Source organism: Lissotriton vulgaris, chromosome 5 (genome assembly GCF_964263255.1).
Source record: "Lissotriton vulgaris chromosome 5, aLisVul1.2, whole genome shotgun sequence".
Classification (NCBI taxonomy): domain Eukaryota; kingdom Metazoa; phylum Chordata; class Amphibia; order Caudata; family Salamandridae; genus Lissotriton; species Lissotriton vulgaris.
Window position 1 is genome coordinate 938,982,308 of NC_141693.1, and position 9,961 is coordinate 938,992,268.

The following is a 9,961-nucleotide window of genomic DNA, read 5'->3' on the forward strand; positions in this document are numbered from 1 at the left end:
TCCCTCTTGGTCCACTCAATAGCTATTTTACATGCTATCCGCAAATCACTTGGGACCACATTGTCAAACAAGGTATTAAATTCAGTGCACAAAACGTTTGAAATGTTCACAAACTGCTCAACTTGTTTGCACCACTCCACAGGTTTCTCTCTAAATGTAGGGGATTTGTTTGTAAATGACACAAGATCACACCCACTCCAAGGTACATATATATATAAACTCTGCTAGGTACCTCCCATAATGGAAAGCTTGTAGCTCCTGCCCACCACCCTCATCCAGGAGGAGGTGGTTCTCCCATTGTTTTCTTCGGAGTTTGTCAGTCTTCAGTTTGAAAGAAATGTTTTTTATAATATGTTGATAATAGTTTTGAATGTATCATGATGTCAAATATCTTCTCTTAACAAATTATCCAGGTTTACATAGTCAGTTTATCTTCTTTCTTCCAGGTTTTTGATCCAGAAATCAGAGGTTGTCCTTCCAGGGATCTCAGAGGAAACAAAACAAACCCAGGTAAGTCACTGACCTTCCTTATCTATTAGAATCTGTCACCAATCTCACCCGGGACTAACTGTGTACTGGACTTTGTGACCTCTTAGATCATTAACAGCTAGCAAGAATTAACCTGGAGTGCTTGCGCTTAGTGGTTTAGTGCCTATGTAATGTACAGTGGTGCGTTGAGGAAAAAAACTAAAAGAGAGATGTAAATATATATATTCTTTTCGACTCCTACTAATCTTAGGATAAGTTCTAAGAACATTTGGGAGTCTTCTTAGCCCGCCGACTCCACGTTAGGACCATCTCATGCACCTGGTCAAGCCACATCCCTCCTCGAATATGGCTGGGGTTTCTATCACCTCACGGGGACCTTTGTCCTCAGGTCTCTCTGTGACCTCTACTCATGACACGCTTATTGATTCTTGCAGTTCTGGAAGACTTTCAGCGTTCTCCGATGTCTCCTACCATCAAACTCCTTGCACCTCTCTTTCTTTCTCGGACGACGCCACAAAACTCCCTTTACGACTTCTGAGCATGGCTTCTGGGTCGGGAGCCAGCAGGGTATCTGGATTCTTGTCATCTAGACCGCAGTAAGGTTTTGCCTCTTCCTCTGTCAAGCAACATGGTTTAAAGAAAGAGCAGTCCTGATCCTGTGAAGAGACAAGATGAATCACACTTGTATTGGCTGCCGATCAAGGAAATCATTTTATGCAATCAGGTAAGTACCCGGCCTCCTCACAGAGTCAATTTTTTTTAACCATTTAACTTACTCTCTATTTCTCTCCAAATTCGGATGATGTGGATTAATTCCCAAATTTCCAACTTCATTCTAGATAATCTCATATGTTCTATACCCTGATCACTAAAAGCAAATCGGTGGCATTTCTGTAAAGCCTTTATCTGCTCTAAATCTATCTCATATTTCGGTGCCAACTCAGATAATTTGTCATGTGCTTGTCTTGCTCTCCTAGTAACACCTTTCTCTAAAGTTCGCTCTGCTGATAAGTTGCTATGTGTTCCAATTCAAGACTGTTAGAACCGGGGTCTCCAGTTGGCCAGAGTCTGCACCCCAGTCCAAGTGGGGACCATCAATTCCGATGAGGTAGCTTGGCGTGAGGCAGGTAGGCACGCACAAGGCAATGTGTAAAGTAGTTGTGCACCACGCAGTCACACTGACACAGTAAAGCACACACAATCAAGGGGACACCACTTTTAGGTAGGAAAACAAGTATCTTTATATAGCTTCTGGTCATGTTTGGAAACAGTACAGGTCTATCTGTATGTCAGGTACACAATTCCTGTATCATCAATTCGATCACAGCATTAGTTCTCACACAGGGGTTCAATACCATTTCATGGCAACCATTACAGTCGAAGACATCTTAAGCATTGTGGCTACCCCTGCCTGGCTATTCTCACGATGTTCTCAGGCTCCAGGAGCCCCTGGGGCTAACCCCACCGCAGACGTGCATGAGTCTTTCTGTAAGCGTGGAACTCAGCTCCCTCGACTCACCTGTCCAATCATTGTGGGGAAATTGTAGGCAGTAATGCGGTGCCGGGCCCAGTCTGCGCAGGATGCCCCCCCAGTCAGCCCGCTGCTCACTTCACTTGGGGAGTTCACCTGGGGGGGCAGCTTGATTCCCTGCCATCCACGGGGCTCCCCTCTTCAGGGCAACCGGTCTGGGGGCTTCGGGGGCTCCCCAGCCAGGGTGGGGTGTTCCTTTGTGCCTTCTGGCCTCTACGACGACCGCGGCGGCCCTCACTCGAACGTAGGGGCTGCGGCAGTGATCTTGGCCACAGTAGCGCTCTTCTAATTCAGCGCTCCCAGGAGGTGTCACGGGCCGGCGGCGGTGAGTTCCCCACGCCTAGCGCTTTGCCTCTCTCACCTCATGTTAAAGATTGCAGGGATTTGTTGGCATGAGCTGAAAGCCATTTGTGTACTTGGCAGCCATTTTAGTTAGCCATGTGCTCGCCATGTGCTGTTTCCTTCTTCAGAGCCTTGCACATGCTCAGAAGGGCCTAGCTAGTAGAATGCACCTGCTCCTCTCATACAACAGTCAGGCTATTTTTACTGATGTATGGAGAAGTAACTCTCCTCCCACTTTGATGAGCAAGCAGATCTTGTATGCCCATATTAGTCATTTTGCATGCTTACATGAGCCAGGACCTCCCCTTGGACTTATGCTGACTATGTAGCCCTATTTTAAACAACAAGAGGACCCCAATAAGTATCAGCGAGGGACCTCGGGGAGCTTAATCATATGAACACAACAATGGTCCCTGGCAAGGAGACGAATAAATGAAAATGAATATAGACTCAGTCAGTTCTATATTAGCGAAGACATGCCCAGCCGGGCAGAGGTCCTCAAAGTTTATATTTAAATAAAGGTTTGCAAAACACAATAACACCTTCAACAATTCACGTGCGTGGGGCACAAGCCTGCACCCAACCACGACAATACACAGACAAGAACATACACAAAAAGGCTTGTAAGGCAAAATCAGCAGTCTCTGTAAGATCCCAAATTTTTGACAGAGAATTACTCATAGGTACCATTACATAGTTTTGTATAGAAAATTCCACAAGTATATGGTACACAGTAGGTCGACGACGTTTCGGACCCCCTTACTAAATGATGGGGTCCATCATCAGGACAAAGCAATGGTTGCCTTTTTAGTTATTAGCCTCTTTAGCCAAGGGGCATATGGTAAGAGAGCTCACATAAGAGCGCGCAGGCAAGTGGTTAATTCAGGAACGATTTGGTAATTCGGTCCGAACTTTCGGTTTATCAGGAGATCAAAATGAATTATTTCGAGGGTCCAGGGGCGGGGGAGGATAATTATCCTGTTTCCGCATGTACCTTGTGAACCGGATAATACCGGTAGCGCCGTATCGCGCTGGGGTCCTGGAACCAGGAATGCCGGGTCAGTCGGCACGACTTGATTTCCTGGTTGACCCGGCATTCCTGGTTCCAGGACCCCAGCGCGATACGGCGCTACCGGTATTATCCGGTTCACAAGGTACATGCGGAAACAGGATAATTATCCTCCCCCTCCCCTGGACCCTCGAAATAATTCATTTTGATCTCCTGATAAACCGAAAGTTCGGACCGAATTACCAAATTGTTCCTGAATTAACCACTTGCCTGCGCGCTCTTATGTGAGCTCTCTTACCATATGCCCCTTGGCTAAAGAGGCTAATAACTAAAAAGGCAACCATTGCTTTGTCCTGATGATGGACCCCATCATTTAGTAAGGGGGTCCGAAACGTCTTCGACCTACTGTGTACCATATACTTGTGGAATTTTCTATACAAAACTATGTAATGGTACCTATGAGTAATTCTCTGTCAAAAATTTGGGATCTTACAGAGACTGCTGATTTTGCCTTACAAGCCCTTTTGTGTATGTTCTTGTCTGTGTATTGTCGTGGTTGGGTACAGGCTTGTGCCCCACGCACGTGAATTGTTGAAGGTGTTATTGTGTTTTGCAAACCTTTATTTAAATATAAACTTTGAGGACCTCTGCCCGGCTGGGCATGTCTTCGCTAATATAGAACTGACTGAGTCTATATTCATTTTCATTTATTCGTCTCCTTGCCAGGGACCATTGTTGTGTTCATATGACTATGTAGCCCTAAGCATATATAAGGCCCCTATTTTCTGTACTCCTTAGACTGCCTCATGCAGTTTTCGAGGATATTGTGTGACGTAGTCTCCCTCATCTGAGGTTAATAAATGCATTCTTTTTATATTTCAGCTTCTGTGCCAATTTCTTCCTTTTGTGGTTTAAAAGGACCAGGTATCAGTGAGGCCCGAGAGAAGGTTTCTATTTTCTTCACTCAGGGGCTGCGGCGGTGATCCTGGGCACATTGCTGCTTCTCCCACAGCGCAGGGCCCGGGCCAGCGATCTTGAGCACCGCAGCGCTTCTCTTCTCACAGCGCTTGGGGTCAATTGTAGACTCTGGTCATACTGCGCTTCTCTGGCACAGCGCTTGGGGTCAATTGTAGATTATGGTCACACAGCGCTTTGCTGGCACAGTGATTGGGGTCAATTGTAGATTCTGTTTGCAGGGGCAGAGATTATGGAAGTCCCTGGGAAGCCACCCTGGAGAGGTTACCTCTTTTCCCCCTTACAGGGTGAGATCAGTAGGCAGGCGAAACGGCTCAGCTATCTTGGGGCAGCAGTTCCTGGGAGCGGTCAGCCTCAGTAGTCTAACAGTCCTCTTAGTGCTGCAGCCTCCACTCCTACAGGGGGGTCCCCAGGTCCAGTGGTGTAACTGAGCTATGGGGTTCCCTCCTTTTCTTTTATACCCCTAAGTCAGGTGACCCTCTAAAAAGGCAGCAAGCTGGGGGTTTGGAAGGTCTGGAAGAATCTAGGGACTCTGTGGTGTCTGTCTATGGTGACAAGAGGCAGGGCGTTTAAGGTTACAGTAGCATTAAGTCCCAGCCTTATTCAACTACTAGTGCATTGACAGGACAGTGGCCTCACCGCAGTAGTAGGGGCCTATGGCAACCATGTTTTTAGGAGAGAGCACCTAAACCTCAGCACTGTTCAGCAGCGGTAAGGCGGCCAGAGTCCTTTGTCCAACAAAAATGGCAGCCAATAACGAGGCAAGAAGGAGACCACCCTAGGACTGAGAGGTCTAACAAAGACAACCACTTATCTCATCCAATTCCAACTTACATTTTCCCACATCCACCAAGTTTACTTTCAAAGTAAACTGAAGAGTTCCCTGACTCACTTCCGTACTCCCACTCTCACTCTATGTAGAATGAAAAGATTTCAAAAAGTCCTTCAATTCCTGGACATTAAGACCAGGATATACCTGAAAAGCTTTATATACTGCCTTTACTTCGGGTGTACTGGTATGCATACATAAAGGCGGTCCCAAGGTAGGTAAAGCCAGATCTGGTAACCCCGTAATCAACCTTAAAGGTCCAATTCCAGTTTGATGCACAGATGTGTCTGCACTTGCACTGCAAGGACAACTTGCATTATTCCAACTTAAAGGAACACATTCTTGTACTCTCTGATTCATGGGTGTAATTTCTGATGCTTATTATTGAGCAGGAACAACTGGGTTTTGAATCCCATTTCCCATGGAAACAGGTTGATTTATAGAAACCAATGGTCCAATGGTAAAAGTATTGGCATGTGCATCTGAGACTGTACAACCAGTGGAGACCCCAAGAACGCAAGTCCTTGAGTTTTCCTCTATCATGTTTTGATTTACTGCCCCATCACCCTCTGGTCCTTCTGCACAGGAGGAATTCCTAATATACCAGGAATCGTACTTACTGGTGCAGTAGGCAATACAGTATTCGCACCTGCAGCCTCGCTCCCTCCTACCTCCATTCTAATCTCATTGTATGTGGAGGTGGTCGCTCAGAAAGTAATATGTCTAAAAGACTATCACTAGTATCACTGTTTTCATCTTTCACTCCAGATTCTCTTGTATGATCTTTCTTTGTTTTTTAGGTCCCTCTTTCCTCTCTTTTGGTTTCAAATAATGGGTAGAATTCTGCTCCCTCTATCATGTCAGTTTGCCACCTTTTCTGCTCTGCATATAACCTTGCATCTGCAGAGGTATACACTGCCTTTTTCAACCATCACTGGTATCTCTCTTTTTCTCTCTGCATGAGCCACCCACTCCCAAGCATTAAACAGTTTGGTTTGTGTAGGTCTAGGATGTGGTTTCATCTCATATACAATTCTATTCAAATGTTAGATGAAATGTACCATAATGTGGAAACACGAGTGCATCTTCTTTCTCAGTGATCTTGTGCCATTGTTCTGGACAAATACATGTGTGTAACCCTACATTTATTGTCATAAAAGGACCTGCAGTGTCTTCGTGTCATCTTTGATAAACAATTCTCGTACAGCTTAAAACTTCAACTAAAATTTGTTTGTTTCAACACAAAAATCAATATTTGCTTGAATTCCCGTTCCAAATCATTAACAACCAATATCAGCACAGCACCTCCTGACGTAGGCAGCCAATAACAGCATAACTTCACACCTACAGGCCTATCCCAGCACAGCCCGCTGTGACGGCAATCTCACTCCTCACAGCAGCTCACGCTCCTTTACAATTTTCAAGCACATACTCTTTTCAGCAACATGCTTGTAAATGTTAATGTAAATGTATAGGCATTTATATAGCGCACTACTTACCCGTAGGGTCCCAAGGCGCTTCGACCGCTGCGAAACCCTTCCTGGCTTCCCTGAGAGATGGTCCCTTAATGGGTATCTCCAGGGTGAGACCAGGCATCCCCGGCGGTCTGGTGGGGCCGTTAGTGAAGATGAGGCAAGCTAATGCCCAGAGTTGCCAAGTGTGATCGCTGATCAGAGTGGGCACCGAGGCGAGAGAATTATCGAGTCCGCTGACCCTGGTCCAGAAACCTGCCGCGCCGGGAATCGAACCCTGGTCCCGGGCCGTCCTCTGCTCTCAGGTCTGCCGCCTCTAACCAGTGAGCCACACTACTTGCAACTAAATACAATGCAATAACAACAAATAGCCCTCTCCTCCCTCGGTCGCCCTACCATTTTAGGTAGGCGGTGGCCCCGACTGAATATAAATCAATCTCAAGAACATAATATAGAAAAGAGTATAAAAGTATGTAATAACCAAAGGAAGACCAAAGCATCTTACAATATTGGTCCTCAACAGTAAAGCACATATAAGTATCTAAGTAGCAACGATACAGAGAATAAAAAAAAGAATTTGGTGATTCGTCGAATAGTTTCCATCCTTCTCCCTATACATGGGAAATATTTGCAGCATCCATTAAAGCCTACACTAACCTAAGGATAGGGCAAACACTATTGAATCAAGGTACCAAGAAAGGAGTCAGCATCAGAACCTCTGTAGAAGTTCTAAAAGTAAAGAGTCATGTATAACATGGAGCCATACAATCAGTAATAACAAGAGAGGTCTGTACCTATCCAAGTCTACTAGGGATCTGACTAATAATTAAATGCGCAAAGAGCATTCGAGAAAACATGACCTCATACACATATGTTTTCCAGTTCCCAGAACAGAACATGGCGCCTTCAACTCTACTTCCATATTCCAGTCTCTGCTTCCAAAGCCTCCTTGGTTCGTACCTTCATCTGATAGTACCAACGGGTAATACTCCCTTTGTTCTTCATTAAAATCAATTGACCTTGCCAGCTCTTCCTCACCACTCTATCTCTGAAATACATTGAGCTTTTCACTCACTAATGAATGCCTTCAGTCTGCACCTTCAAAGGAGAAGAACATGCAGAAAAAACTACTTTCATATAAGGGTTAAATATCTTGATCTGCATGTTTAAGGCCCACAATCACGCCAACTTAACATTTCTCTAGCGCTTGTGGTCAATGATAAAATAATGAATCAAGCTGTATTGTGCAGTACTCTCTTGTGGCACAATAACTATTACATTTTATTAAGCAAAAACAACTGGTCACAATTTGTAAGGGAAACAGTAACACACATCAAATTCACTCTCACTAATCCCTGGTAAATGCACTAAATGAAATGCATTTTAGCACACCTCCTTTCAATCTAAACCTGTAGAACATTTATATCAGCAGTACATATATTTCTGCTAAGGAAAATGTTAATATGCACACACACATATGTCAAAACACACAATAACTGCACTTCTATGACTTTGGTGCACCCTATCTTTTTAGTTTCATTGTGTCACACGAGTACATAAAGCCAAGTGTAAATGCATATATGTATATATGTGGCCTAGCCAAACATAAAAGGATGGAGCCACTATCATGCTACTGCACTACTGAATGGATTTACACCATATCACAACAAGCATTGGCATAGCCAATAGGTGAATGCATGATGGATTTCCGCATGCATTTTTCACGCATGCCTTAGGAACTTCTTCATTTGAATGAATGGTTCTTTAGCAAACATTTGTTCTGCAAGCAAGTCACATTTGTTCTGCACAAGTCATTTTAACAACTTGCCTTAGGGGGCTGCTGGATATTGGAATAGTTTAATTTACTATTCCAACTCCAGTCTCTGTAATAGTAGGGAAGGTGTTGGGCATTAATTCCAACATCACTCCACAATTGTGCCCCCCTAAGGCAAGTTGTTGCAACGACGTGCGTGCAGAATGAGTGTATGGTAAAGATGCATTCGTTCTGTTGCCTGAGCTCTGAAGGCACAGCGTGATTCTGGCTTCGTCCTAAAGGACGTTTCCCCCAATTGGTCTTGCCTTTGGAACCTTATAAGATTACCCAATGTGTCACAAAACCAAAACCAAAAATAATTACATGAAAACAGTCTGATAATCAACAACTACCTTCCGGAGAAAGCATGGAGCCTGTAATGAGCTTGTGGTGCACTCAGAAACAATCAAAAGTGCATGTTGCAAATTATGCTCATGCAACATGAGAGCAACATGGTGGTCGCCGTGAGTTTTTCTGCACAAACACGCACATCTTACATTTTACTCTCCATGTCAAGCCACCAACAAGAAGCACAGTAAGCTGGACAAAAAGTACCACCATGCTCTACTCCGCTACCAAACAAACAACCTACAAACCAGCTACCTTTCCTATCACTCATTGACTTTGACCATGTGCAGCACTCTGCTGCCCTTTGGCTAGGTTTGCACTAAAGAGATACAACATACATAAAGCGGGGAATACAAGATTGAAATATTGAAATACTAGCTTGTAGCCATTCCAGAATCTCAGAACATGTACAAATGGGAAATAAATGTCTCTAAGGAAGGTGGCAACCTTCTGCTTCTCAATCAGAAGGGGTATGTTTCCTGACAAGCCCCTATTCCTGCCAGGGTTGCCAAAGCACTTCATATATATCACACAATAAATTTACATATGCTATCTTTTGCCAAACTTGTACATTCTGTGAGCTGTAGTAGCTACAAACACATTTGTGTAAATGTGTATACATATTAATATACCTATGTACTCAAATGTGTGTATGCATACGAGTATTTAAATGAGCACCTATGCAGTTACTACACTCGAATGCATGCTTGGATACCAACACACATAAATGCACACACACATTGACACACATGTATATCCACAGGTAAAAATATAAGTACATGCAGGCACCTGCATATTCGTAGACACAAGCACCCATAAACAGGCAGACAAGCAGACAGACAAAATATACCTGGCCTGAAAAAATACTCTTTAATATTTGCCCTTGAGGGGTACTTTCACTTTACAAACAGTTGTTTTGCCTGAAGGCACGTATGTAAAATTATAGTTATTCAATAAAAAAATTGGCCGGCGAGGCAAATAAATATATTTCGCAGACAAGTACCTCAGTTGTATTTGCCTTCTGCAGCTCAGTGCCATGACAAGTGAATCTGAAAAGTTGTGTAATAATTACTTTAGTGTGCCATGAATCATTGTATTCATTGTGATAATGATGTATTGATAAAACATATGTAATCATTATGAAAACCCAATA